Source organism: Battus philenor, unplaced genomic scaffold (assembly GCF_028537555.1).
Source record: "Battus philenor isolate CCGP_79_NKW_IND1 unplaced genomic scaffold, ilBatPhil1.0.hap1 SCAF_8, whole genome shotgun sequence".
Lineage (NCBI taxonomy): Eukaryota > Metazoa > Arthropoda > Insecta > Lepidoptera > Papilionidae > Battus > Battus philenor.
The window spans coordinates 1,520,774-1,548,334 of NW_027181748.1; the positions used below are offsets into that span (position 1 = coordinate 1,520,774).

The 27,561-nt window shown below is 35.6% G+C and overlaps 1 protein-coding gene across 1 annotated transcript in view; it reads left to right on the forward strand.

The window, feature by feature from the left end:
- Nucleotides 1–27,561, forward strand: part of Amph (amphiphysin) — a 96,771-nt gene that overhangs the window by 1,064 nt on the left and 68,146 nt on the right. The window lies entirely within an intron of this gene.

The following is a 27,561-nucleotide window of genomic DNA, read 5'->3' on the forward strand; positions in this document are numbered from 1 at the left end:
TAACTTTTATCCTTTCAAGATTTAGAGATAACTATTAAAAATAATTTTATTCATCAAATATATTACTGGACTAAAATAGGAATTTAAACCAAATTTTAAATAATATAATTGTAATGTCTTTTTTGTACCATATAATTCAAATACAATTTTTTTTATATAATGTATGTTGGTCTACATTTCTTATTGATGTCAAGTTAAGTCCTCTTTTGATGATCATGTTTAGGATCTGACAAAAGGCGAAAGGAACTTTTCTGCTGCGGTAACAAGCAGAAATGAACATGGGTCTGTCACATATTGAGAGACAGACGTAAATTAAAATCGGACACAGTCCATCACTGTATGGACACATAGATGCTCTACTGATAGTGGTCTGATGACCTTAAAAGAGTTGCAAGACCACTAAGGACATGATTGATGAGATAAGATATTTCTTAGACTTCTATTTGCGAATTATCTGTCTAAAAAGATGGTGTAAACATATGACGTCCTGTCAGGAAAAAAAACAACTTTACAATGTAAGGGACATTAGATGATTATAGAGTGGGTTTTGCACTCAGGCTCCGAAGGAATCTCCGCTTATCAGAATTCTAACTTAGACTTCCAGAGTCCCATGATCAACTCAAACTTGACTCCATATTATTATATAAACATCACATTTTTTACATTTTTCTCTTTAAGATTTAAATTTTATCTGGCATAATTAGTTTTACTACAATGTATAATGTTAAATTTCATTTTATAATATTCATATATACTTTTTTAGGTATGACTTCCTTTTAACATGAGCATAGTTGAACAAATGTCTATATTAATGACATATATGTATGTCACGACATTACTATATTACCTTGAATTTATATTAACAAGTATGAAGTGTGTGCTTAGTCTATTATAGTAACACTAGCCATTACTGATATTAATACTCTTTGGTATAAATACATCATTTATTTAGTTTTAAATCTAAAATTGAAGGTATATTATTAAATAAATCTTGTTATAGCTAAAAATTTTCTTTGATAAAAGTGTGTAACTTGGTTTGTTGAATCATTTACATGATTGAGTTTAAGGCTGGCTTTACTCAACAGATCAGTGTATGGAGACACTGATAGCTTACTATGTATCTTGATATATTTAATTGAATTGTGTACATCATGACAAAAATTACCAGTTGAGTCCAATTTGATTGATAGAAAAATCAAATGGATTCTTATAATGGCATCTATAAACTTAGCTGTTCACTGCAAATATTCCAAATGCAATGATATAAGAAGAGCCCTCAACAAACTGAGACACTATAGTAGTGAATTCCGCACTAATCAGAATTTTTGGAGATTTTTTTTAGTAAACTTGAATTTTATTACATGATAGAGCAGTGTTTTTTCCCATCCCAGGGGGATAATTTGATCTTTAAGGTGGCCAATTCTAAAGTGGACTCGACATGAGTTAAACCATTTCGCTTTAATATAAAAAGTATATATCTTGCATAGGGGGCATAAGTATATTAGGAAAGTTAAAGTGGGGCATGGCACATGAAAGGCTGTAATATACTGTGATAGAGTGTTATAAATGTATGCCTACAAAAGAATTACTCATTTTATATTACCTAGAGAAAGGTATCATAAGGCTTTGTTTACTTTTTGCACTAATTAAAATTTATGTACATTTTTTTATTTATATTTATTTTCGTTTTATTTATATTTATTGATATTTATATATACATAGACTATATAATTGTTTATTAACATGGAGCCCACTCTCCTCAGGGAGCAAATTGATTATTAAGGGGTGTATTTCTAAAGTGGCCTCTACCAGTTTAAGCCTTTCGGGTTAATATATATATATATATGTATATGTATATATGTTACACAAATGTTATAAAAAGACCATATATCATGGTTTGTTTTTCAAAGCATTGAATATTATATATTGAAACACAAATAGATCTTTCCATTGATCTCATATTGAAGTTGCAAATTCTAAGTATAATAGAACAACAATAAAAAAAACTATTAATAAATAAATTATGGTGATAAAATAGCTGTGATGTTTAAATTGTAATTTGAGTGTGATAATAATAAGAAATAAATAAGAATTGGGAATAAGTGAATTGTTAAACAAATGATAAAAATAATAAACATAAATATTGTAGAACTCTTGACAAAAGACAAAGGAAGTGAGGCAATGTATGGAAGGAAAGTATGGAAAGGAATGATATTGTGAAGGAGATTAGAGGAAAGAATGAAAGACATTGAGAAGGACGATGATGAGTATGGAAATTAATTATATTGTAAATATAGAACCTGTCCACCCATGATAGGGGTTGAATGAAAGGCCCATAAAATGTGGCCATTAAAAATAATTAAAAAATTCCATGAAGTTTCTTTTTTACAGGATTTCATATGTATCATTTTCATGTTTTGTTTAATACTGGCTTTTGTAAATTTGGTTTATTTCTATCTGTTGAATATTCTTGTAAATATTTTGTATTACTTGTAATGTATTACTTGTAAATATTCTGTTTTATAAGATTTAGGCTATGATATTCTGTTTTATAAGATTTAGGCTATGATTGTCGACATAACTAATAAACATATTTTTTTGTGATTACGAGATATTGCCAACACAAAACAGTTTAAAATCTAACCGATATTACATACATATGTGAAGACGACGTTTTGTTTTTAAATAATGGAGCGAAATAAAAATGTCACTCGCGTCCCACATAATTCGACGGCCGTGACTACTTACGTTGCCATAGCTCCTACATTCTAAATTTAAATCACAGTAACCGACAAAGGTGTATTCGATTTCAAGAATAAATTTTTTCTATGACTTTGCTTTCTAAGCGGAGGGATTCCCTTTGCAAGTATTTTTTTTCTTGACATGTCATCAATGCACATGTAAGCTTTCTGCCACAATTATGTAGCGGTATCAGCTATTAGTAAAGACTTGACTCAAAAGTGTTCCAAATATTCACTATCGTTATTTTAGCTATCCATGCAGATCTTAATTGGCTATACGAGGGCAAATAATGATAATCCAATCATTGGTAGCATAATTAAAGACAACCTGCTTGTGTGCTAACTCGTATGTAAAACTGAGGAATGAGGTGAGGAATGAATGATATCGAATGAAAGAGACCGGCAGAAGAAATGTGGAAAGAAAGATGAAGTACGAAAGATTATAAGAATAATGCAAGAATAATAAAAAGACCTTTGTTCTTCGCAAAGAACAGAAGGGGTACGAGATGGTCCCAATAGCGGAGCCATAAAAATACCCACCCAACCCGCCTGGCTGGCGATTTTAGAACATCTCCCCATAGATATCTTTAAGAGAGGCTTATGCCTTGCAATGGGCGTCTAGAGTCTGGAAACTAAACGAATGCGTTTGGCAATGAAGCCCGAAGTGATAGAAATTGTTTCTGAGCATTCATCACCGATAACACACATTAGATTTAGATTAGAATATTATTCTAAACGTCGACACAGGGGCGGCTTAACCTATAGTGCAGGGTGTGCAATGCACATGGGCACCGCAGCGGCCGGCCAGTGGCTTCTTTTTCGAACATTTTGTTTCGATTCGAAATAAACCCTTTTTCAAGTTTTTAAAGTTTAATACTGTAGGCTATACCTACTTATAAAATAACTTTTTGGAATATGAAAAAAAACTTTCTAGTGACGATGGCAAAGTTAATTGTATAGCCGGGGGGGGGGGGGGGGGTCAGGCCTAGGGGGCGCCAGGGTTGCCCATCGAGATTTGTTTTTTTTTGTAAGGTACCGTAGGTTATTCTGAACAATAATAACGCGAAATGATTCTACGCATGAAAAACTCTAAACGCAATACCGCTCTGTTACGTTCGCCAAATCCATTGTGATTTTTTTTGTTGTAAAAGCCGTTATAAATAACTCAGATAACATTGTGTGGGTGATGAAGTGTAATCTTTGTGTAGATTTATTAGAGCCACTGCATTCGAACGTAACAGATAGACACTAAAATATAGAAATAAAAGAAATATAGTAGTACCAAAGATATAAGTGCAATAAACAGCATAATATAAGATGATAATTATAAAGAAAATACGTGTTAAATATTTGAACAATAAATGTAATGCTGCAAAATAAAATAGTAAGGAAACCTAGAATGTAGTGGTTTGGATGTACGGCTAATGGAATGAAAGAGAAAGACTGGGAAAATTGTAGAATGAAAGAAACAGTACGACAGATAAGATGATACATGAAAGAGAAGTATGATGATAATAAAAAATATGAATAAATTAATACACGAGGTAGGGGAACGAGAGGTCCCCAACAGCGGGGACCATAAAAAAAAAACGTCACAGATATTTTGCTATGTATTCAGTTGTAAAAGTGTTCGTGTATCGATTGATTTGAGTTTGATATATTACCTGGCACTTGATTTGGCACATATGAATTTATAATACCACTTGTGTGCATCATAGAATACCATAACAGTCCAATTTTAAACTAATAGAATCAGATTGAGCTCCCTCTGTGAGTCATCAATAGAAAGAAACGTCAATCAACATATTTAGGTTTGAAAATATTAGATAAGAAGTAACATCGGACAAAATATAAGACTCCATACTGTGATAGTTTATCAAACTGTGGTCTGGTAAGGAAGGTGATTCACGGGAGAAGATTTGGATGCGAAGAAAGATAGAGATTGTTAAGGATGAAAAGAGAAAGTGGAATAAAAGAATAAAAGTAAAGACTACCAGAGGAACGAGAGGTTCTCAAAAAGAAAGGGAGGGAATAAAAAGTTTCTTTTCTCTTTCGCTCTTTAACATTTACTCTGTTACATTTCACTACAGTCTAGGTCTACTTTATTGTTACAATGTATTAAATTTTTACTTAGATTATTTATATATACATTTCTACAGTTTTGTCTTCACTTTCTTTATCTTAGTATTTTATTAAGTACATTATTATATTATGTGTATTATTATGTACATTATGTTTTGTTTCCTTATTTTAATATTTATTCACATTTACATTATTATTGATTATTATTATTTAGTATTAGCCGACCGTTTCAACCCTAAGTTTTATTTCTTTCTATGATATATTCCATGACTCTCCTGCAGAAACTGGGGAAGGGTGTTCTGCTTTCTTCATCTGCTATTGAGGAGGTAATTCTCACCTCTTCAATCTTTATAGCTACTCGACATTCTGTCTTGATTCAGGAAGTTACAGGGGATCCAAACGCGACCCCTGAGAAGTGCCCACAACAAACTAAGAAGTGATTTTTTAGTAAAAACTAGACAAAAGAAATTCAGCTGTAGGTCGAATAATTCGTTTTTGCGGCCAAAGCCGCGAGGGAAAGCCTGTGAATGTTAAATACTGAGAATGAAGTAAGTAAACAAAGGTAATGCTATCGGCTTAGCCAAATATTACCATTATCAACTGTGTACATTTGGCAATGATTCTTTTCGACAATGTACGTGTGTTCTTGTGCATACGAGTACTTGTCAGGAGTACATGAAAGTGTTTTAAAACTTTTTTTTTTGGAGCGAAATCAATTCGAAATTCAAATTTTTTTTATTCAAGTAGACAGTTGCTTATTCTCTGTTGATGCTGTTAGCCCGGGGACTTTTACAGCTGCTTTTTCATCCAGCTTCGTCGGATTCGATTTCACGGAGCGGTAGGGTCCGTGGACTTAAAAATAAAAGAAAAGACGCGTACCAGTTGCATTAATGGTAGACAGTTGGTAAAGCTACTAATGGTTCAAAATGCTGATTTGATAAACCGGTTGGAAATTCAATAGTCGCTCTTTTTAAAAGGAATTTAACATTTACATACATATATATATATATATATATATATATATATATATATAAATATAAATATCTATAAATGTTAAATTCCTTATATATAAATATATATATATCCCCGCTTTTGGGGGCCTCTAGTTACCCCTACTGTGTTGGAGGTACTTCACATTTTCGAGTAAATATTCTTTTTCAATATTGGACCAATCAATGAATTTCTTACATATTTCCTTCTACTCTTCACTATCTCTTTCTTACCTTCTATTTTATATCTTCTTTCACACATCGAATATCTTCTCTCGTTCTCATTTCTGGATCGCAGATACATTGTTGTATCACAGTTTATTTGTTTTTTCCTTTTTTAGGGCCCAAATGAATAAACCCCATTGTCTGGCTAAAGCCATTGCTAAAACGGAGTTAATTCTATCATTATTATGATTTTTTAATAGTATGTGTTTAATAAACATTTATGATGAATGTGGGGAATAAACTTTAAGCATGTTCCCATGAAGAAAATGACAAAGGTATTGATAGTTTAAATTATCTGTGCTCATAGTTCTATGTGTGAGTGTGTGTGATAACGCAGCATTGATATGTGTGACAATGACGTGTTAGTTTCCTATTCGCCGTCACAAAAACTATGCGTGTGCGCATTGAACTCGGAAATATACGGTGTCTCTCGTATTCGATTTTACCGTTGTACGGATATTTCTTTTTGTTACGTTATTATTTATTTGCCATCATTTTAAAATATTTTTTTATCTGTAGAAAGTTTAATTGTGAATAAAGTTTAGTGAAAACTTTATGGTTTTGTGCAAATAAAATTTTGGGTGCGTATTGTGAAGCTGTTTACATTGCCTTTAATAATATATACTTCTACTTTCGTCATCGTTATCATTTCAACTATAGGATGTCCACTTCTGGACTAAGGCATTCCCACAGATTTCCAAAAGAACCGGTTGGAAGCGTGCTTTCACCGTCTTCTGATGACCTTAAAACCTCTAGTCTGATGTGTATACTTTTGTTTGTGGTTCCGATGTTTAGATAGTGTATATCACATTTTTTGGAAAAGTCGCAAATGTAAATAAAATTGGACTTACTAATTGGACAAAATAAGGTTTCAAATGTACTCTAACCTGCTTAGGATCACCTAATTACCTGAAAGACTTGCGATTTTATTAAAAAAATTCAACAACCAAGTAGATGAAAGAAGGGTCCATCAAGGGGACGGAGCCATATGGCCTGGTCTGACCAAGTAAATATGAGTCTGAACATGACACACATGTTTCTGAGGCCGTACATGTCGCGAGGAATCAAAACTGATGGAGAAACATCATAAGAGACAAGATCACTGTTTGATTGAAGTGTCGAACTCCCAGCATTGGGCAAACGACGCTAGGAGTGCAGAAGAGACAACTCAAGTTAACGAACTACAAAAATTTCTCCATTTAACTGCCAAGCAACAGGTGAAATTAAAAGTTATTCCGAAACAAAACTATTTTTATGTCCTCGCGTAACTGTATAAAATCACGCTATCCATTTTGCGCGGGAAATCGAAGACGCCATTAGGTTACGATTGATAAAGATCGCCATTTTGAATCATATTACACGTCTGCTAATTTTGTTGCGTAATCATTACGGCTGTTTGTTAGTTGCCAGTGTGAATTATTATTGAATTGAAAATAAAAAAGTCGTTTTTTTTTTGGAATTATGTGTTCCACGCACATAATTAAGAAAAAAAACTGTTTATTGGTTACAAGTGTAATTACGCAAAAGGTTTGGTGATCACAAACTGGATGATGGACCCCACTAGGTTGTTGACCCCACTGGCCCTGGTGGCGATCTTTTATTTGAGGGGGGGGGGATGTCTATGGTTCGTTGTGCTCATCTATCGACTGATATGATGATGGACACAGATAAGAATAACACATCAAAGACCGCAAAGAAATCTAAGACATACGCCTTAATACTGCATTATTTTTGACTCTACTCTTCTTCGCATGGTGTTATAGTTTTGGAGAAGAAGCAGAAAGAAACTCCACAACAACACATCTTTTAATAAAGTCCAAAAATTCAAATTTATTGATATAAACATTATCAAATATAGTTTAAATGAAATCAAAATAAGCGATATCAATGCCAAGGGTGTCTGGTCATTTATATATTAGTTTATTAAATAATAAGCCTATTCCATCTATTTACTTTTAATATGCGTTTTGAATTATGTAAAATGGTGTTCTTGTTCAAAGTAAGATGCTTTACATTATAATAAATAAGACGCGTGGATCAATTATATCGCCTACCTATACCATTAGCTGTACCTCGCTAATTTTTCGGACTTAATGAAAGAGGGAGCGCCTCTTACCTCTCTGCGGGAGGAATTTTGTATAATCCGTTCTTAGCTGTCCTCTACTCGGCGAAAAGTATATTGCTACCAAATTTCAAGAATCTAAACCTTATAGTTCTAGAGATATCGTGATGAATCGACACATAGGTGTAAAAAGTCCGGGCAACGTGCGTTAGCCTACTTTATTTGCAATGTAAATCCGCGCCTACGGAACCCCGTGTGGTCATTTTTCAAAGATGAGCCACTTTCCTCGGCCCCGACGGGCGACGCGACCACAATGACAACAGCGTATGCTAACACGACAGGTGAATGGGGGCCGCGGCTCTCATGTGTGCCCTTGTTTACGTGGTCTTCGCACATCTACGGGACTTGAATTTTAAACTTGTTCGATATATTTCGGTTTATTACAAAAAAAAGAGTTGTTTGTTTTCTGTGTTCTCAATTCAGCATGCTAATAAAACGTTTGTTTTAGTACTTTTATATAAATATATATTTATAATTATTTGACCAGCTATACGTACAACACTGCAAGTAATTACAATAGAAAGAAACATTTATTTCAAAGTTATTAATTCATTCAAACCGAAAATTGGAAAAAATGGTGGAGGTCTATGTTCAGCAGTGAACATCTTACGCCCGAAATGATGATGTTTAGTTGATCTACAACGGCCCTAATAAAACTCAAGGTCACCGAGAAAGTAATGGAGAGAGCATTACTGTAGAGCATGGTTGCACAGACTTATTAAGACTAGGGGCCACTCGGGTAAATCATGAACGGGGCCGGCCGCCAGCAGTAAAGGTATTTAATTTTTTTTTGGTTTTATTCTGGAATAGAATTCAATATTTTTCGAATGTACGAGAGTATTATTTTTACTGTCGGCGGACCACCAGTATTCGACCGGCGGGCCGCGGTCTGTGCATCCATGCTGTAGAGTTTCGCTGCAAAATCAAATCAGAAATGAGAAAATCCGCAGAAGAATCAAGATCGCAGACGTAGCTCGAAGAATTGCTCGTCTGCAGTGGATGTAGGTTGAACACATCGCTCGTGCAACCGATGTCCGTTTGGGGTCCAAAAGTAACGGAAGTAGCTGGATGCCCGCAGCGCAGGACCTTTGGGGGAGGCCTAAGCCCCGCAGTGGGCGTCCATCGGCTGAAAATAAATTCAGTTTAAAGATTAAATGTGAAATAAATAAACAAATATTGTGATATATAAAAACTATCCGATATATTAAATGACAGTATTAAATATTTAATGGAATCAGGCGTCACCTTGCGGAAGTCCATCCTAAGTAAGAAAAGGACCAATATTTAGCCACTACCGCACATGCATTGGTAGTCGTGCAACAGTATTAAGTCGCGTGAACTCAAATGCGCGAAGTTCACAGCGTACTGTCAAATGCTAATGGGCGGACATCATTCTTTGCGCTTTGAACCAGAGTTTTAAGACCCCAACAATATTACACACGAGTGCACTTAAATAATGTTCATATTCTAAATATTTAATGGAATCAGGCGTCACCTTACGGAAGTCCATCCTAAGTAAGAAAAAGACCAATATTTAGCCACTTCCTTACATGCAGTAGTAGTCGTGCAACAAAGTGCACCGCCCGCCAGCCCGCTGATAAATGTGTATGCGGCAAACAATGCGAATCACACAACCGCCAACACCAAATTACTCAACACTTGTTTCACCCCTCCACGGGCCATCTTCAGGAGTTATGTTACACCGATTAGTGCACACTATAACATAACTCCTGAAGATGCCCCGTGGAGTGGTGAAACACGTTCATATTCTAGTTCTATATAATTATTTCTTAACCCCTCTATTGTGTACAGACCATGGAGAACAATTAACAGTTCGTTACTCTTAATTAGTCACGAGCTGATTTCTGACATGTTTTGTGACAACTTGATTTGGTAACAGGGTTGGCATCTTCGTTTTGTTGAGAATTTATTGTAGAAATATGTAAAATATATAAGAGGTAATTGAAAAGTGTTCTTGTATATTTATTTGGTATGTCAATAGACGCAGAAATGTGTAAAGAAATGTTTGCTAAATCAGCGCATGGTAATTAAATTATTGAAAAAATAACGCACCATTCTCGACGTGTAATGATACGAAAGATTTTGTATTAAAAACTCCTGAGTATCTAGTCGAACAATTATAATAATTTTTTTCTACAATTATTTATAATATAACTGTATTGTAAATATGAAACCTTTTTTTAATAATGTTATCATACAATGGATTGTCACCGTCTTTTTTTTTAGGGAGCCATTAAAAATTATTTTCAGTTTTACTCAGTTATTGAATTTTAGATAATAAGGCCAGGGGTGTGTAACTGCAATAGACAAATATATTTAATTTTGTACTTTGTTAAATTAAACAAATGTAATGTAATACTTACAAGCTGTGCCCGCGACTTTGTCCGCGTGGAGTTTAACCTTTTTCTTGATAATGTATCTGTAGAGATACGTCAGAATTTTAAAAAAAATGGTGGCATCAATTTTGAACGCAAATTAATTATTTGTATGTGAATGTTTAAGTAATTTCTTAATTTTCGAACGCTTGTTCAGTTTTTTTCTGTTGGCATCCTTGGGTCTTTAAAGTCAAGTGGTATGAATATTAATGTAATATTAAAAAAATCTGCCATGTTAAGGGTTAACAAAAAAAAATAGTTTTTTAGTTAAGAATTTTTCTAAAAGATAAGTAGTCTTAGTTGCTCCTTATTACATAAGCTATCTGCTAGTATGAGTCCCGTCAAAATCGGTAGTCATTTCAGATATTTGCCGATACAAACATACAGACAAAAATTTGAAAAAAAAATGTAATTTTAGTATATGCACCATATATATTCATACACATGTAGTAAAAATTGTTCATTTTAATATTAATAGCAGATATTGCAATTTTTTTTTAGATTGCTGTATAAATAAATAAACTTCCAGCAGGTGTCGTAAAAAAATTAGTCTGCAACACCGTCCGCACCCAATGATGTCATCGCGACCAATTCTGATTATTTTTAATATAACATTTGTTCAGCTAGGGCGTGGGAGATGTCCTTGGACATGCAGATACTTCGAGACCCACACACAACCCACGCTTTCTTACCTTGCAATAATCGATTCTGGTTTGATTCAAAAACTCGGCATTTATCAGCTGGCTGGCGGACGGTGCACTTTATTGCACGACTACTGCTGCATAGCGGAAGCAGCTATATATTAGTGCAAGTGATATTCCAACACTATCAGCGAAGGTCTTCAATTGTCAATCGACGATTTTATTGCACCAAATATTTGATGTTTTAAACGTGTATCTCGTCGATTTTAAACGAAAATTCTAAGTTGGTTTTTAATCGTATTACTTTATAAATAAATCAAAAAAATATAGTTACATATGATCTTTGTAACTTTGATTTTCTAGAAACTTCGCAGTAAAGTCGATATGTAGTATACATTTGAAATAATTATGAATATACAAGTATTAAACTATAATGAAAGTATATATGTAACCCTGCACTGGATAAGGTAATATTGGATATATGTGAAAATATGATGTCTATATACATACCCTTTAAAAGACCATAAACTATAACGTAACAAGGTCCTAATATTTCAAACTGAATTGGAAGCCTTTTTATTGAAGATTTACCTTAAACAATGCAGCGGGTTTATGCACGCGGCTCCGGTCTTTCCCAATTGACTGATTTATGTGTTGCCTCTCGTAAATCTACGGGTTAAAACGCCAGATTGCTAAGATAAACCACGTTAAAAACGGACATCCTATGGTTTCAACCTTATATGTTATATTTTTAATCTGTAACATTTATATTCATTATCAAAATTTATGTACAATAAAAAATTGTTAGCAGATGTCTTATATGTTTTCATAAATATTGCTAACTAGCGATGGCTGTAGGTGTTAAAAGGTTAATTAGTTTAAAGGTAGTTAGTCCCTTTCTTAGTTAGTAGGGACTTCCGCGAGGTAACATTTGAATTTATTAGTACGTTTTGGCACTAATCGGTGTAACATAACTCCTGAAGATACCCCGTGGAGGGGTGAAACACGTGTTGAGTGATTTGACGGTGACGCGAATTAATCAACGGGCTGGCGGGCGGTGCGCTTCATTGCACGACTACTGCTACATAGCGGAAGTAGCTATATATTAGTCCCTTTCATAGTTAGTATGGACTACCGAGAGGTAACACTTGAATCTATTGGACATGTAGGCTTCACATTGGGTACACCGACAACATAGTTAAGGTTGCGAGAAGTAGCTGAATACTCAGGAAGGGTCATCGTGACGATCTTTGAGTGAAGCCTATGCCCTGTAGTTGGCGTCCGGTGGCTGAAAAAAAGAAGTCTCATCTATTAACACAACAACCCAATTCAATAGAGCCTTAAATCAAATTTGGCTTTCATATAGTAGAATTATAATAATCATATATTTAGTCGTGCGAAGTCCCTTGATGGCTGCAGCGTTTGATGACGATGTCCTGCAGATGACACGACTGTGATAATTTTAAATTAGTCCTGATTTTAGACGAAATTGTAAGAAACATAGTCGTGCGAATTTCTTTCACACAAATGTCTTCAATACAAAAGTTGGAGTTTTAAAAAAGTCATATATTTTTAATTGAGTGTATCATATTTGATATCTGTTTAATTAGAATATTAATTATTCGAATATGATTCGTAGTAGTAATTGCGTGTGCTACAATCTAGAAATAGATGCTCCACAATAGCGCGAATACGTTTCGATCCAATGACCTATACACGGTGTTGCTTCTTGCATAATTGGCCGGTGATATTTCATAATCAGATTATTCTAGTTCATTGACACTGAGAAACACTGTGACATTTAGCGCACGCTTAGATACCGTTGTAATGTTTCTAAAATCAAAACTTACATTCGTTTTATTATTACATGTAAGAAAAGGACCAATATTTAGCAACTTCCGCACATGCAGTGGTAGTCGTGCACTCTTATTTAGGAGCGCCAAATTCTTCTTTTATTAAGAGTCACTTGGCGATGGCGTTCGCATTGTTTGCCGCATACGCATTTATCAGCGGGCTGGCGGGCGGTGCATTTTATTGCACGACTACCACTGCATGTGCGGAAGTGCCTAAATATTGGTCCTTTTCTTACTTAGGATGGACTTCCGTGAGGTAACGCCTGAATCCATTAAATATTTTATTATTACATGTCACGTCTTACTCGAGAAATTTTAATTTCACGGACCCTTATTACTCCGTGAACTCAGTTCCGATGAAGCTGTAAAAGCCCCGAGCTAATCAACTTCAATAGAGGATAAGCAAAGAGAAATGTGATATAAATATCATAGAATTTATGACCGTAACCTAAACTGCAAAGATATACGCGTTAAAAACTGGTATTCTATGGTTTTACTCTTCCTTCTGGGATTTTTCCTAAGACTGGTATGTTTTGGAGGTAATAACAACACGAAATCAGAAGTAGGTGTGTGTATATTTATTCAATCTTAACCCAAATTTATGCCGATTTAAAACTATGAAAATATTGGTGAAAATCGTCAGCCAATTACAAGACGAGAAGTATAGTATAGCGCTCTTATTCGCACGATGTGTATAAATAATTATATTTCTATGGGATTCCCCTTTTCGATGCGCCGGTGACAATGACGTAATGTAGTTCGTATAATTTAGTTATATTATATTGCGACAGGCTAATAGAGTTTCTCAGTACGAATCCTGTTGGGACAGCTGGTTCTTCTTGATTCCAACAACCACTGCAAGGAATAGACTTCTCCCAAAGATCACCAAGTTGACCGGTCCAGCGCTGTTCATATCTAGCGACTTTAAGGATGTCGTCGGTCCACCTAGTGGAGAGGATTCCCACGCTGCGTTTCTCGTGGTCACCACTGGAGAACCTTTCGGCCCAATGACCATAGGTTGCATGAGCAATGTACCCTGCCCTCTGCCATTTCGGACGTGCAATTCTTCGAGGATGTTGGTTCTTTTCATTTACGCTTCGATCCCGCAGTGAAACTCCGAGCAATCGCAAGTCGAGAATATAAATAAATATATTTCAGTGGAATTCCCCATTTTTCGATGCGCCGTTTTTAAACGGTTTTATTTAGTTCGACCCGTACGGAATTTGTTTATTTGGGTCAAAATTAGAAATTGAAATTTAAGCACCTTCCCGTTGTCAGATTGATCTGAAATTTGGTACGCATATTTAATTTATATGACAATACAATATAATAAAATCAATAACATTATAAATCTAAGATGGCCGCCGATACTAAATGGCGGATTACATATTTTTCCTTAACCCCTTCAATATGGGTATCCAATGAAAGGGCTACACTAGTAAAACACGATGATTATGTCAAAATTTAAAATTCAAGATGGACTCCGTTCCAATATGGCGGACTAGGTACATATTTTTCCACAACCACCAAAATATGGGTATCAAAAAACCGTTTAACTTAAAAGTTTTTTAAATGTATTTATTAATGTGTAACTTGTTTATTTTCATTCTTAAAATTTTATTACACGTCACGACTTACCTGTGAAGTGTGATCATCATTTCAGCCGTACGTCCACTATTGGACATAGGCCTCCCCCAATAGGAGTTATTAGAAATGATCTTAACAAGTCAAGAGTCATATAAGATGTTTTCCGGGAATTGTACCCATGACCACAGAGTCGTAAGTTTTATTCCTCTATCACTAGGGGCTACCACTGCTTCTTGATTTTGAAAAGTTAAAATTTTTCAAAAGATACGTAAAAAAGATTTATTTTTTATACATGTTGTGTTTATTGAAAACGCTAATAGAAATTAAAACTATGTGAACAGAGTTGAAATAAAAATTAACTGGAGATTATATCAAAAAAACGTAAGAAGGTTATCCTAAACACTTGGCATCTTATCAAAAGTTTGCTTATCTGTATAATGGAGCACCGAATCATTTTGAACGATTATAAATCTCTTTCGTCTGGAAAATTTAATAATTCTATTTTTCTATAATATATTTTGGTATACACTATATTAAATTTTTAATTGCTATGGTTAATTTACTGTTTAATTTGTATAATTATTGATATGAGGTCAGACAAGGACAGATGACCTTGTCGAGGACATTGAAGACGCTGGATGCAGGTCGATTCCAACCTTAAGTATATACTCAAATGCACACATACAAATGTACACAGCAAGTGCACGCGAACGCTCTCATCATACACGAACGCACACAATCACGTATACGCAAGTACACATGCACCTAAAAATTGTTTTTAATTTCTTAGTTTTTCATTTTTTTTTTCATCATTTGCTTGTAGATTCCTACTGCAAGGATAATGACTTTTCGGTACAAAATCGAAAAAAAAATCAACATGCATAGCTATTATAAATCTTAATATCATTTAACCAAAATTACCGTCCGAAGTGGCAATGGTCGGGACATAAGGCTCGTGCAACCGATGGCCAATGGGTCCAAAAGGTTGTCGAGTGGCGACCACTAGCCAGTACAGGCAGCGTGGGTGGTGTGGGCTTAGGTAAACCGACGATATAGTTAAGTTCGCTAGAAGTCAGGGTCAGGGAGAAGTAGGCAGCGCAGGACTGGTCATCATGGCGACCTTTTAGAGGAAATCTGTGCCTTGTGAGTCCATCGACTGAAAAAAAGATAAGAGGAACGAGTATATTACAATCAAAGCTTCATCATCATAAGTTTTCAATAGAACCGATTGAAAGTGACCTTCATCTAGGTCCTGAGCCCGCCGTCTCCTCGAACTGCGAGGGCGATCCAAAGTTGGATCAATATCGTCCTCGCTGCCCTCCAAACTGTACACTCTCAGTTGTTCACTCTAAAATACGATATCCTATTTTAAATTTTGTAGTCTTCACGGACTATTGCGTTCCGTGAACTCTGTTCCGGTGATGCTGTAAAATCAGGATAGGCTAACACAGAGTTCCCCAAACTTTTTTGTGTCGTAGACCCCTTGCCATGTTTTTCCGTGTTGGGTAGACAGACCCCTACTTACCTGATATTGATTTCCTGTAAATTTTTAACTGTAGTGAAGTTTAGTGTTAAAAACCTAAAGTAAAAACACATGTTATATTATGAAAATATATTGCGACCACAAAACGAATACCAACATCCTACAACTAACACAATTTTATAAACAAATATAATAATTTTTTTTGCTTCATAGGTACTTTTATAAATAATGTAAATGTTTTGATATTATAAGATAGTATGATGTAAGTAAATAGGTACTATCAGTGTATGTGTTGAGATCCACTATTGTGGGCTCCCATTTTCATTTCATGGAGCCCCAATTTTTTTTCGCTGACGTAGACCACTTGCAGGTTGTAATAGACCCCTAGGGGTCGTTATAGACCACTTTGGGAATCACTGGGCTAACGGCTATAACTATCCGAGATAATTGTAAACCAGCGACGATCATCAGGTTGTCTTTTCATCTCGTGGAAGTTTAAAAGAAACCACTTATATGAAATGTAATAAAACATTTTACGTAAAATGTATACTAAATAAATCGCCTGGTAAAAACTGCCTTAAGCCTCCCAGAATTCCCAAGAGGGAGAGGGCGTCCAAAAGCTACGTGGTGGTCTAATATCAGAAAGGAAATGGAAACCCTTCAACTTGATCCAAGGACAACCCAGGATAGAGTGGCCTGGCGCAAATTGATAAGGAGACCCGACCCCAAATAAAGGGAAAAGGGAAGGAAATCAACAATAAATCGCATTTATTGTTGATTTCATTTTGCTAGCGATGTCGGAGTTTGAAATACTTTAATTACGTTCACTATTCGAGCCTCAAAGCGTAACCGGTTTTCTTGTACATCGCTTAATTCACTCCATTCAATGTGTAAGTTATTTAAGCCCGTTAACAGAGATAACTTCTATAGATCCGAGAACCAATTGCATTCTATACTTTGCCTATTTTTATTGCTCTATTGTACATTCGACAGCAGCAATTTTTTGCGGAAACTTTGGCAAAGTTTAATAGCGAAATAGCGGTAAACGTTTAATAGAATGTACTCTATTTAAATATATTACTCTGTCTTCCATCTGCTTCTCGAACTTGCAGGTTTGTTATGGTTCCAGAGATGTCGTTGAGATTGCATAAGTAGGGATCTGTATATTAGAGGGACTCGAAAGTAATGTCGCTTTGAGTTAAATTCACACGACTACATCTTTAACAAGTTTTTATTTCTAATCAATAATATATTCACCTTCGTTATCAACAATTTCTTTCCGGTCCTCCGTCGTCATTCTCCTTTCATTCTTCACAATTTCTTATATACTTTCCTTCTGTCATTCACAATATCTTTCTTCTCTTCTCTTTTATATCTTCATTAACACATTGCTTTCCTTCCCTAGTTGTCATTCCTGGATTACAGATTATTACAGAGTAACAGTATATTCATCTTAATTATCAACAACCTTTTGCCATGTAGTATACAACGTACCAAATGACAATGAAATATCGACATGCGCAGAAACGACATTACTTTCCGGTCCTCCTTATATATATATATATATATATATATACAGCTAGTTTGATGATTTTCTCATCTGAAGTGGCAGTGGGCTAGGTATATCGCTAGTGAAATCAAAGGTCTTTGAGACCGATAAGTTATCGAGTATGTGACGTGCGGTATGTATACGCCCCCCTTTAAGTAAACCTCAGAGTTAGGGTTGCGGTCGGCTAAAAAGAAGGAGGAACCTTGTTATTTCAAAAACATCGTGTTATGTTAGATGGAAAATGTATGAAAATTCAATTTATGTACCAAATTTTATTATAAAAACGTAATACAATGCAAAGATAGTAAAAGGAAAAATACAAAATAAGTAAGAAAAGGACCAATATTTAGCCACTTCCGCACATGCAGTGGTAGTCGTGCAATAACACAGAATGCACTCTGTGTTTGGAACTAATCGGTGTAACATAACTCCTGAAGATGCCCCGTGGAGGGGTGAAACACGTGTTGAGTAATTTGGCGGTGTCGGTTGTGTGATTCGCATTGTTTGCCGCATACGCATTTATCAGCGGGCTGGCGGGCGGTGCACTTTATTGCACGACTACCACTGCATGTGGCTAAATATTGGTCCTTTTCTTACTCAGGATGGACTTTCGCGAGGTAACGCCTGATTCCATTAAATAAATACAAAATAAATTTTTAAGTTTCGTAAAATGTTTCGTAGAGAAAATTAACACGTGAAATATATTTACGGATACGTGACATCAGGCGTTTCGCCATAGGAGCTGGCGGCTTCCTGGTACGTGTGCCAATATCTTACATTTTCTTACATTCGTATTGCGAAATATTTTTTATAATTTAAAACATCTATACATAATTTTACACACATGAAAAATGATTTATAATTAAAATGAAAGTGCACAGGTTGTTTGGAAATAGATGTAAAAGGGGTCAATGCATAGGAATTAGACTTGAGATTCAATCCTATATTATTGATACTTTGTGCATTAATTATTTTAGGAGGCCAAGAAAGTAAAGTCGCTTTCTTAGGTTAAATTCACACACATTAATATGTATATATATATATATATATATATATAATGTATACATTTAAAGCTTTTAACTCACCATGTATATAAAATAATTTTATTCAATGCCGACATTGCTTGTTAAATATATATTCAATAAAAAGGCCATCGTGTGGGTTTTTATTAAAATGTCTGTAATATATATCAGTGGGTGTTTGACGTAAGTGGAGTTAGAAATCATTGCATCTAGACGTTTATTTGTTTATTTAATTTTTTACGAGATAGAGAGAGAGAGAGAAAAAGACACATAAAATAGGCAAAATGAGAAGGACAAGGACAAACCGTGGTATTGCAAATGGCTTTCTTCTTCACAACCATTATATGACTTGGTGGCCTAGGATTAAAGCGGTAGGTCAAGTGAGTGTATATATATATATATATATATATTCCGTGTGTAAAGGGAAGGAATCGTCAGCCAATAAATAAAGCGGTTGAATATGCAGTTTTTTTCATAGTGTAGGTTAGTCGTATTAGAGACATATTACATCTGTCTCTCTCTCTGATAGCTTATCACATATTTATTATTAGCATAAAATTATGTATATATATATATATATACAAGTACTGTATTTACAAGCACTTATGTATCGTCGATTTGTAGTAAGCTGTCTTCGACTCGGAACGCTGATCTGTTGAACCGGCCAGAAACTAAACAGTTGCTCTTTTCCTTCTCATTTAATAGTTTCATGTGTACATTATAATATCAATCATGTAAATGAGTCAACAAACCAAGTTACATAGGTTTCGAACTAAAAACTTAAATGCTATGATAAGATTTATTTAACCATATATTTTTAATAATAGATTAAAATTTAAGACACTGAAGGTCTAAGATATCTTGTGGAACGTTTATTATATATGCCTACATTCAGACCCATGAAGGATTTGTCAACTTTTTTAATACAAAATATAGGCGAACAGTTTAGTATTATTTTTTGTACTTATCATGTGTCTCCCACTTTTTCCCATTTTGAGTTATATCTATATATAATATGTTATTAAAAATTTATTGCGAATAGTATACATAAAATACAAGAGGTTTTGCTTTACCGATACAACTAACTGCCTGAACGTTAAATTGACCAAAGTCAAAGGGTGTAAAATTGAGGTAAACTAAATTCAATATTTAATGGAATCAGAGTTACCTTGCGAAAGTCCATCCTAAGTAAGAAAAGGACCAATATTTAGCCACTTCCGCACATGCAGTGGTAGTCGTGCAACAAAGTGCACCGCCCGCCAGCCCGCTGATAAATGCGCAAGTGGCAAACAATGCGAATTACACAACTGCCACCATCAAATCACTCAACACGTGTTTCACCCCACCAAGGGGCATCTTCAGGCGTTATGTTACACCGATTAGTGCCAAACACAGAGTGAGCTCAGTCCGACCGTTCATTCAGCATTTGAACTTTTGACAGAACTCTTATTGATTGTCAACTTATTATCTATTTATTTTTGTATCTTCTTTGCTTAGCAAGGTGTTATAGTTAAGGAGAAGAAGCAGGAAGAAACTGCACAACAACGTATCTATTAATAAAGTTTAACTGCACAGATATATACATATACACTTTATCAGATATAGCCTAAACGAAATCAAAGTATTCAGGCGACGTCACTGCCAAGGATTCGTGTCATTTAAATATTCGTTTATTAAATAATAAACTTTTTACTTCAATTTATATTTAATATGCGTTTTTAATTTTGTTAATGGTAGTGTAATAATGTTTTGCGGCATTTTGTTTTTCAAGGTGCCTTGGTAATACGTCTACAACGATGTCCAATGGTATGACAAGGGTATCTTTGTCATATCATATTTTAGCAATTTCTACTTTATAACATCCAGTTTATCTTAGAATTACATCCGTTACAATCTCAGGATACAAATCAACTGTTGTATTATATCATATACTATTGTATATATAATTATTAAATATAGCAAAAATTTTCTCAAAACTGTCAAAGTTGTGGAGGCTTTAGTGATCGAACCTTTAATTAATAGTGCAAACGCATCTAAAAATTGTCCGCGATAATTTGAATATATAGGGTGGGCCAAAAATTTTTGCAAATAGCAACACTTGATTTCTCCAAAACCGTGAGAGTAAGGGGCCAACGGCGAGACGGAGCACATCTCGACGATGTAATTTTTAAAAATAAATTTTAATAAATGATAATTACGGCAAATAAATCATAAACAAAATAGCATTTGTACTTTTATTTCTACACATGTTTCAAAAGTGCAAAAATTTATGGCCCACCCTATACCTTGTATAGCACCGGCAAAAGTGTAAGCACGAACAAGTGGCTGAACTTTCGCGTGCGATGCAATTTGTGTGCCCACTGTGCCGTGACCCGACCACACCCGCGGTCCAGCTGAATTCCGGGCCGATGGGCGGCCAGACGTGTTTTTGCCGCCGCGCACTTTCCTCTCGCACTTTACTTTCACGACATCAATGGTTACAGACCCACTTGTCAACGGAGCCGAGGGCAAGATCGAGACTTTTATTGTAGGGATATATATACAACCTGTATTGTTGTAAAGGCTTGCAATGAGTGAATATACAACTTATTTCTCAGCAAAAAGTTTAATTACTTGTTTACATCGAATCACGATCACTCTGAAATACACAAAATTTTGACATAATGTATTTTTAAGAGCAGCGTAAAATGTCCAAATACAAGGTGAACAAACGAACGTATTAAGTTTGTAAATCCATGTACAAGACTAGACGTAGGTCCTAAGTTTATTAAAATAACTAATTTTATTTTAATAAACTTTGATATATCGATGTATGCAAGTAAAACATGTCATCATTTGCAACAGTCTATAGATGGTCACTGCAAGTTGGATTGTAAATCACAGGGGACATAAATCTCCGATCATACTAAATAGAAGCGTTGCTGGAGTATCTTCAGATACACCTTCTCCAGCGCTAATGCTTTTGGAAATGCTAGCAGTGATATTAACCAGGCAATAGCAACTGACCATGTCGAGGTCCGATCCTCACGAGTGCCTTTTTATCGGAATGCTGAGAGGGTATTATCGATGAGTGACACCCGAAGCTGAAGTCTCCTCCTGGGGTCCCTTGAACTTAACCCTTTCCACTCCAAGGCTGTTATGTAGCATCGATAAAATTTAATTGAATTATAGTATCCTGCGATTATAGAATATATTTCATTAATTCGTGATTCAAACATTTTAGTAACAAAAATCTTTCCTGTTTTAAAAGTTTTTCGCAAAAAGAAGTATTACACCATGTCGAGATGTTAAATATCTATAAAGCGTTACTGATTTAAATTATACATGTATTGTGTAATTATAGCTTTTATTAAACATTTAATCACGCTTATATATTAATGAAATTATCGTGCTAGTAAGAAAAGTTTAGTTTCGTATATATTAACCACTTCGGTACGGCGCTTGTGAGTCATAAAACCATACACTCAGCCGAGCGTCGACTATACTCGACGGCGGTAATATAAACGCACGCGTCCGTGCGTCGACTTTAGTCGTCAACCAAATTTTAGCCTATCTCTGCAATTACAGTTTATTATATTGCGTATCTGTATCACCTTGTAATGTAAAACACTCTCATCACAAGTGTGTTAAAGAGCAAGACGCGCGTTCGTGTGCGCGTTCACCTGTGACCGTCGACTATACTCGACGCTCGTACCGAAGTGGTTAAGTAAGTTACAGCATTAGTCCAGCGACATTTTAACTTAGAATTATTCCAACGTAATCATTCGCTCGAAGTTGTATACCCCTGCTTGGTAAGTCCCAACTTGGAGAAAGAGATCACAATCCAAGTTAGGAGTTAAACTCCTGAAGATGCCCCGTGGAGGGGTGAAACACGTGTTGAGTGATTTGGTGGTGGCGGTTGTGTGATTCGCATTGTTTGCCGCATACGCATTTATCAGCGGGCTGGCGGGCGGTGCACTTTGTTGCACGACTACCACTGCATGTGCGGAAGTGGCTAAATATTGGTACTTTTCTTACTTAGGATGGACTTCCGCGAAGTAACGCCTGATTCCATTAAATACTCTGAAGACTGTCTTTGGCCAATGTATGTTGCGGATGATATATGGATGCGAGAGGTGGTCAGTTACGACGGGCATCATAAAAAGGCTCAAGGTCACCCAGAGACCAATGGATAGGGCTGTGCTATAAGTTTCAGTTGAAAGAATGAGGGAATCCGTAAAATAACCAAGATCACCCACGTAGCTCGAAGAGTTGCTCATATGAAGTGGCAGTGGTCGGGCACATCGCTCGTGCAATCTATGCCCGTTAGAGCCGAAAGATTCTCTAGTGGCGACAGACAGACGAAGCATGAATAAACTCCACAACAATGCGTTTTTAAACGGTTTTATTTAGTTCGATCCGTACGGATTTTGTTTATTTATTTATTTGGGTCAAAATAGAAATTGAAATTTAAGCACCTTCCCGTTGTCAGATTGATCTGAAATTTGGTACACACATTTAATTTAGATGACAATATGATATAATAAAATCAATAACCTTATAAATCTAAGATGGCCGCCGATACAAAATGGCGGATAGCATATTTTTCCTTAACCCCCTCGATATGGGTATCAAATGAAAGGGCTACACTAGTTAAACACGATGATTATGTCAAAATTTAAAATTCAAGATGGACGCCGTTCCAATATGGCGGACTAGGAACATATTTTTCCACAGCCATCACAATATGGGTATCAAAAAACCGTTTAACTTAAAAGTTTTTTAAGTGTATTTTTTAGTTTAACAATACAGGTTTATACACACACACTTTATGCGATGTAGCCTAAATTAAATGGACATAATTCTTGTGAAGATGAGCGCCTAGTGTAGGCATAGGATTACCCAAAGATAGGTACGCACCCCGCATCTACTTCCCGGGTCCTCATCTATGTCGCCGGTCCATCTAGTGGGCAGCTTTCCCACGCTGCTTATGTTCGCCTACCCTTAATAATTACTTTTACTCCATCACATAAGTATACTCTGTCTCTATCCTACAATACTCAATTGTATAATGTCGTCTCACTGAAATATATCTTACTGTACATAGATTTATATTAACCATCATTTGTATTTTTCAGGTACGTTTACCATCCGGGCAGAGCGGATAAGTAGCTTATTTGTCACTGTCACCTGTTTCTCTATCGATTCACGGTTTGATCTCGTAAAAAAATTTCCTCTACATACCTCTTATCTGATAACAGTGACGCGTGTTGACATGTCAATGCAACGTGCTATTCAAGGTTCGTATTTTAAAGCAAAGTTAGATTATGTGACTTTATTACTTTGTGGTTTGTTCTTAGCAATGTGATGGTCCAGCTGTTGGGTTAAAATCTTACTTTGCAATGTAAATTGATATTGGATGCTTGTCTAAAGTGGCGACCATCGATGACCATAGGTCGCAGGAAAGTAGTCGCTGGATGCGAATATCGCAAGACCAGTCGTCGTGGTGAACCTTGGAGAAGATCTATCTCTTGCAGTGAATATCTATCGGCTGAAAAGAACAAGGAAGAATAACTTTAAATCAAAGAATGTCGTAAAAGGATCTGAATATGATTATATTTTCGATATAAATGAGTTGCGGTAAGGCTTTGTCTAGTGGAAGTAATTCCGAGTTAGCAAGGCAATAGCTACCGACCAAGTCGAGGTCCGACACTCTCGGGCGCCTTTTTGTCGGAATGCTAAGCGGGTGTTATCGACGAGTGATAGTACAGCCGAGTCCCTTCGTGGAGAACTTTGAGATTAAACACTCCATAGAACCTTCACCGAAGTGATCTAAGGGCTCGACGGCGTCTCAAATCTGTAAAATAGTAACATGTAGGGGCTATTGAACTTTGCTAGATTAAAGATGTCATAGATGCACGCGGCGCCTTGCAACCTTATACGCGCGAAATCTGCAAATGCCGTTTGGGTAACATTGAAGGTCCAATCCAAAAAATAAACCTTTTTGCTCTTCTTCTCATGAAATACTAACTACTGAAGTGATCAACGTAAGATTGCTATAGGATAGTGATGTCAACAATATGGTATACCCTGCAGATCAGTTACATGCTGCACTAGATGTGTAACTTGATGTTTGAACTTGACGCAAACAATAAGTCAATCGCAGAGCAAAGCACTGTACATCGCAATATCCAATGTCGCAGATAACAACAATTGATTTCATTATCTCATTCGCTTTCTGTTTCATTGTATCGCATCGCAATTGTCGAATGCGCAATATGTTCGACCGTTTAGTCACGTTTTGCTGTTTACAATCGCACTATGTCATTTATATATGATATTGTGATGAAACACGAAAGGTTTCATATGATGGTAGTAACATCGGTACAGTATAGATATGTAATTTTGACATAGTTGTTATAATTTAGTTTTAGTTGTTTTAATTTGATCCGTGTATAATACTTAACATATATGGTATTAAAACACAGACTTACTTTTAAGGTTAAACAAAGTATAAATACCACGGAGATATATAGTAGATAACTTCGGATTCAGATGTTCTCAGACGTTTATCAGAAATAAATCTCTCGTTCAAGCGATTGCCACTGGTTAATCTGTAGCCTTGCTTTTTGCCATGTTTTATGTAGACTCAATTTTTATTAACGTTTCAATCTTATTGAAGTGAACCTAACCTTCATATTGTATAACATTCGCTGTATCAAATCGAAGCACAGTACCTGTTGAAATCAATTGCACATTGTATAACAGAGGTACGCGCGCGTATGAATGAACAAAGTTGTGGAGATTCTGTATACTTCACCTGCTTCACTGTCAGTATGTTAGGATGTTACATCGCGCGATGCCGGCGACATACTGGCTTATTAAAATTGCACGGTAGGCGTCTCGTGCCGGCGCGAGACCGGCCCCTCGTCGAACACCCCGCGTCGACCGGCAGCTAGGTTGTTAAACTGACTACTTGCTCTATAGGAATTATAGACCAACTATATTTAACACTAAACATAACAAAACGGGTCAAATGACCCATTTCGATCTTTTGCATTGAAAATGTTAATAATGCTATGAGCAATGGATCAAAAATTTTTATGTGTTGCGTTTATAATAGAAATGATAAATATACTCCTTTGTTTCATTATATTAAATTTTTTTTTCCTTAGAACCATATTTCATATTTTCAAGAAGGAAACATAAAGTAGAGTCAATTGACCCGATATGGTTAAAAACAGGTAACTAGTAAGTGTTGGTATGAATAGTGTTAAGATTCAAGATCAAGGTTTCGATTCTCGGAGTAAAACTTTATGAAATTCACACTATGTTCATTAATTATATATGATTACCACTGCTCACAAAAATGTTTCTAGAAGATTGATAGTGTCCTCTGCGTACCATAATACCACACTGCGATCGCCAATCCGCCTGCTAAGCGCAACCTTTTGCCATCTAGTATACAAATTTTCAATGCCGTAGCAGTAAAAATGAATCGTTTTTTTTTTTGAAAGATATGTCGACAGAAACTAAATTACTTTCCGGTCCCCCTAATATATGATTGCTTCTGCTAACATAAAAGTTTCCAGAGGACTGGCAGCGTCCCCTGCGTACCATAATACTACACTGCGATCGCCAAACCGCCTGCTAAGCGTGGCGATTATGGTATATCCCTTAGATATATTTAGCGTAGGCATATTGCAGTAAGCAAGAATGGTTTCAAACAACAACATTTGCGATACATTCGTAAATTTTTAGATTCTACTTTATTTTTTTTTATTTTTTTTTTTTTGAGTTATAATTAACACTGCGTTTAATTACATTTGAAACAATATATTGTTATACTAGATGTGGAGTAAACTAAATAGTAAGTGAAGTGATGGCTTCGAAATATATTTTGTACATTTTTTTTATTTTTTCTAATACACTGTTACTGGCCAATATCTTGAAGAAGTTAAGTTCTTTGGAGCATCTAACTTATAGTAAACGTATGATTTAAGTAAGAAAAGCTAGGAGATGTATATATATAGCCTTTATAATTGTACATTTTCGTCACGCAATGGTTTAACTGATGGAATTATGGGTCGCGTACAAACAAAAATGAGTTAGAATAATGTTTTTTTTTTCACTTTTACTAAACGCAGACAGTTGGGAGAGGGTTGTCGCTATTTGATACGGATCTTTCTTCTCCCAGCTGCGAGACACGACAGCGTTTTATAATTTTTACAATTTTTCTTACACAATTTTCTCTTATGGGTAAATACAGCTAAAATTTATACATATTAACAATAAAATTTGTAAATTTTACTCAATTATATATTAGTTGGTACAAGAATAATATTTGTTCATATTAGATGTTAAAATTTAATATATTATTTTCTGAATAATTATACTTGGGTCATGTGATCGCCTACCGTATTTATAGGCTGTTTAATTTTGTCATATTTTTATCCGAATCACACGAGACAGGATCTTGTGGATTTTGATAGATGAGACTTTGTTAAAATGCTGATAAACGCTCACTGAAAAGCAAATGCCACTTCCAAAGATTACCTAAGTTGCTGCCGCCCGCATTCATTTACTTTCCACGACCCTGGATCTATCGTCGGTCTATCTAATGGGGGATTTACCTACGCAGGTTTAAACGGCTCGTCGTCATCATAAACATAATTTTTTATTATAATAATAACGTATTCATTCTGTCCGTATTAACATAACTTGGTCGTATTTACTGTGTTTGATCGCTTGCCGTTTTTGGATATGATCCAAATCGGGGTTATTAGTCAGGGTCCAGGGGTGAACGACCTGGATGCCCACGCCGGGGCGACCTGAGCCTCGTACACCGGCGCTCTATATGGTGAGCACGTGCGCGCTTCTGTTTCCAACTAT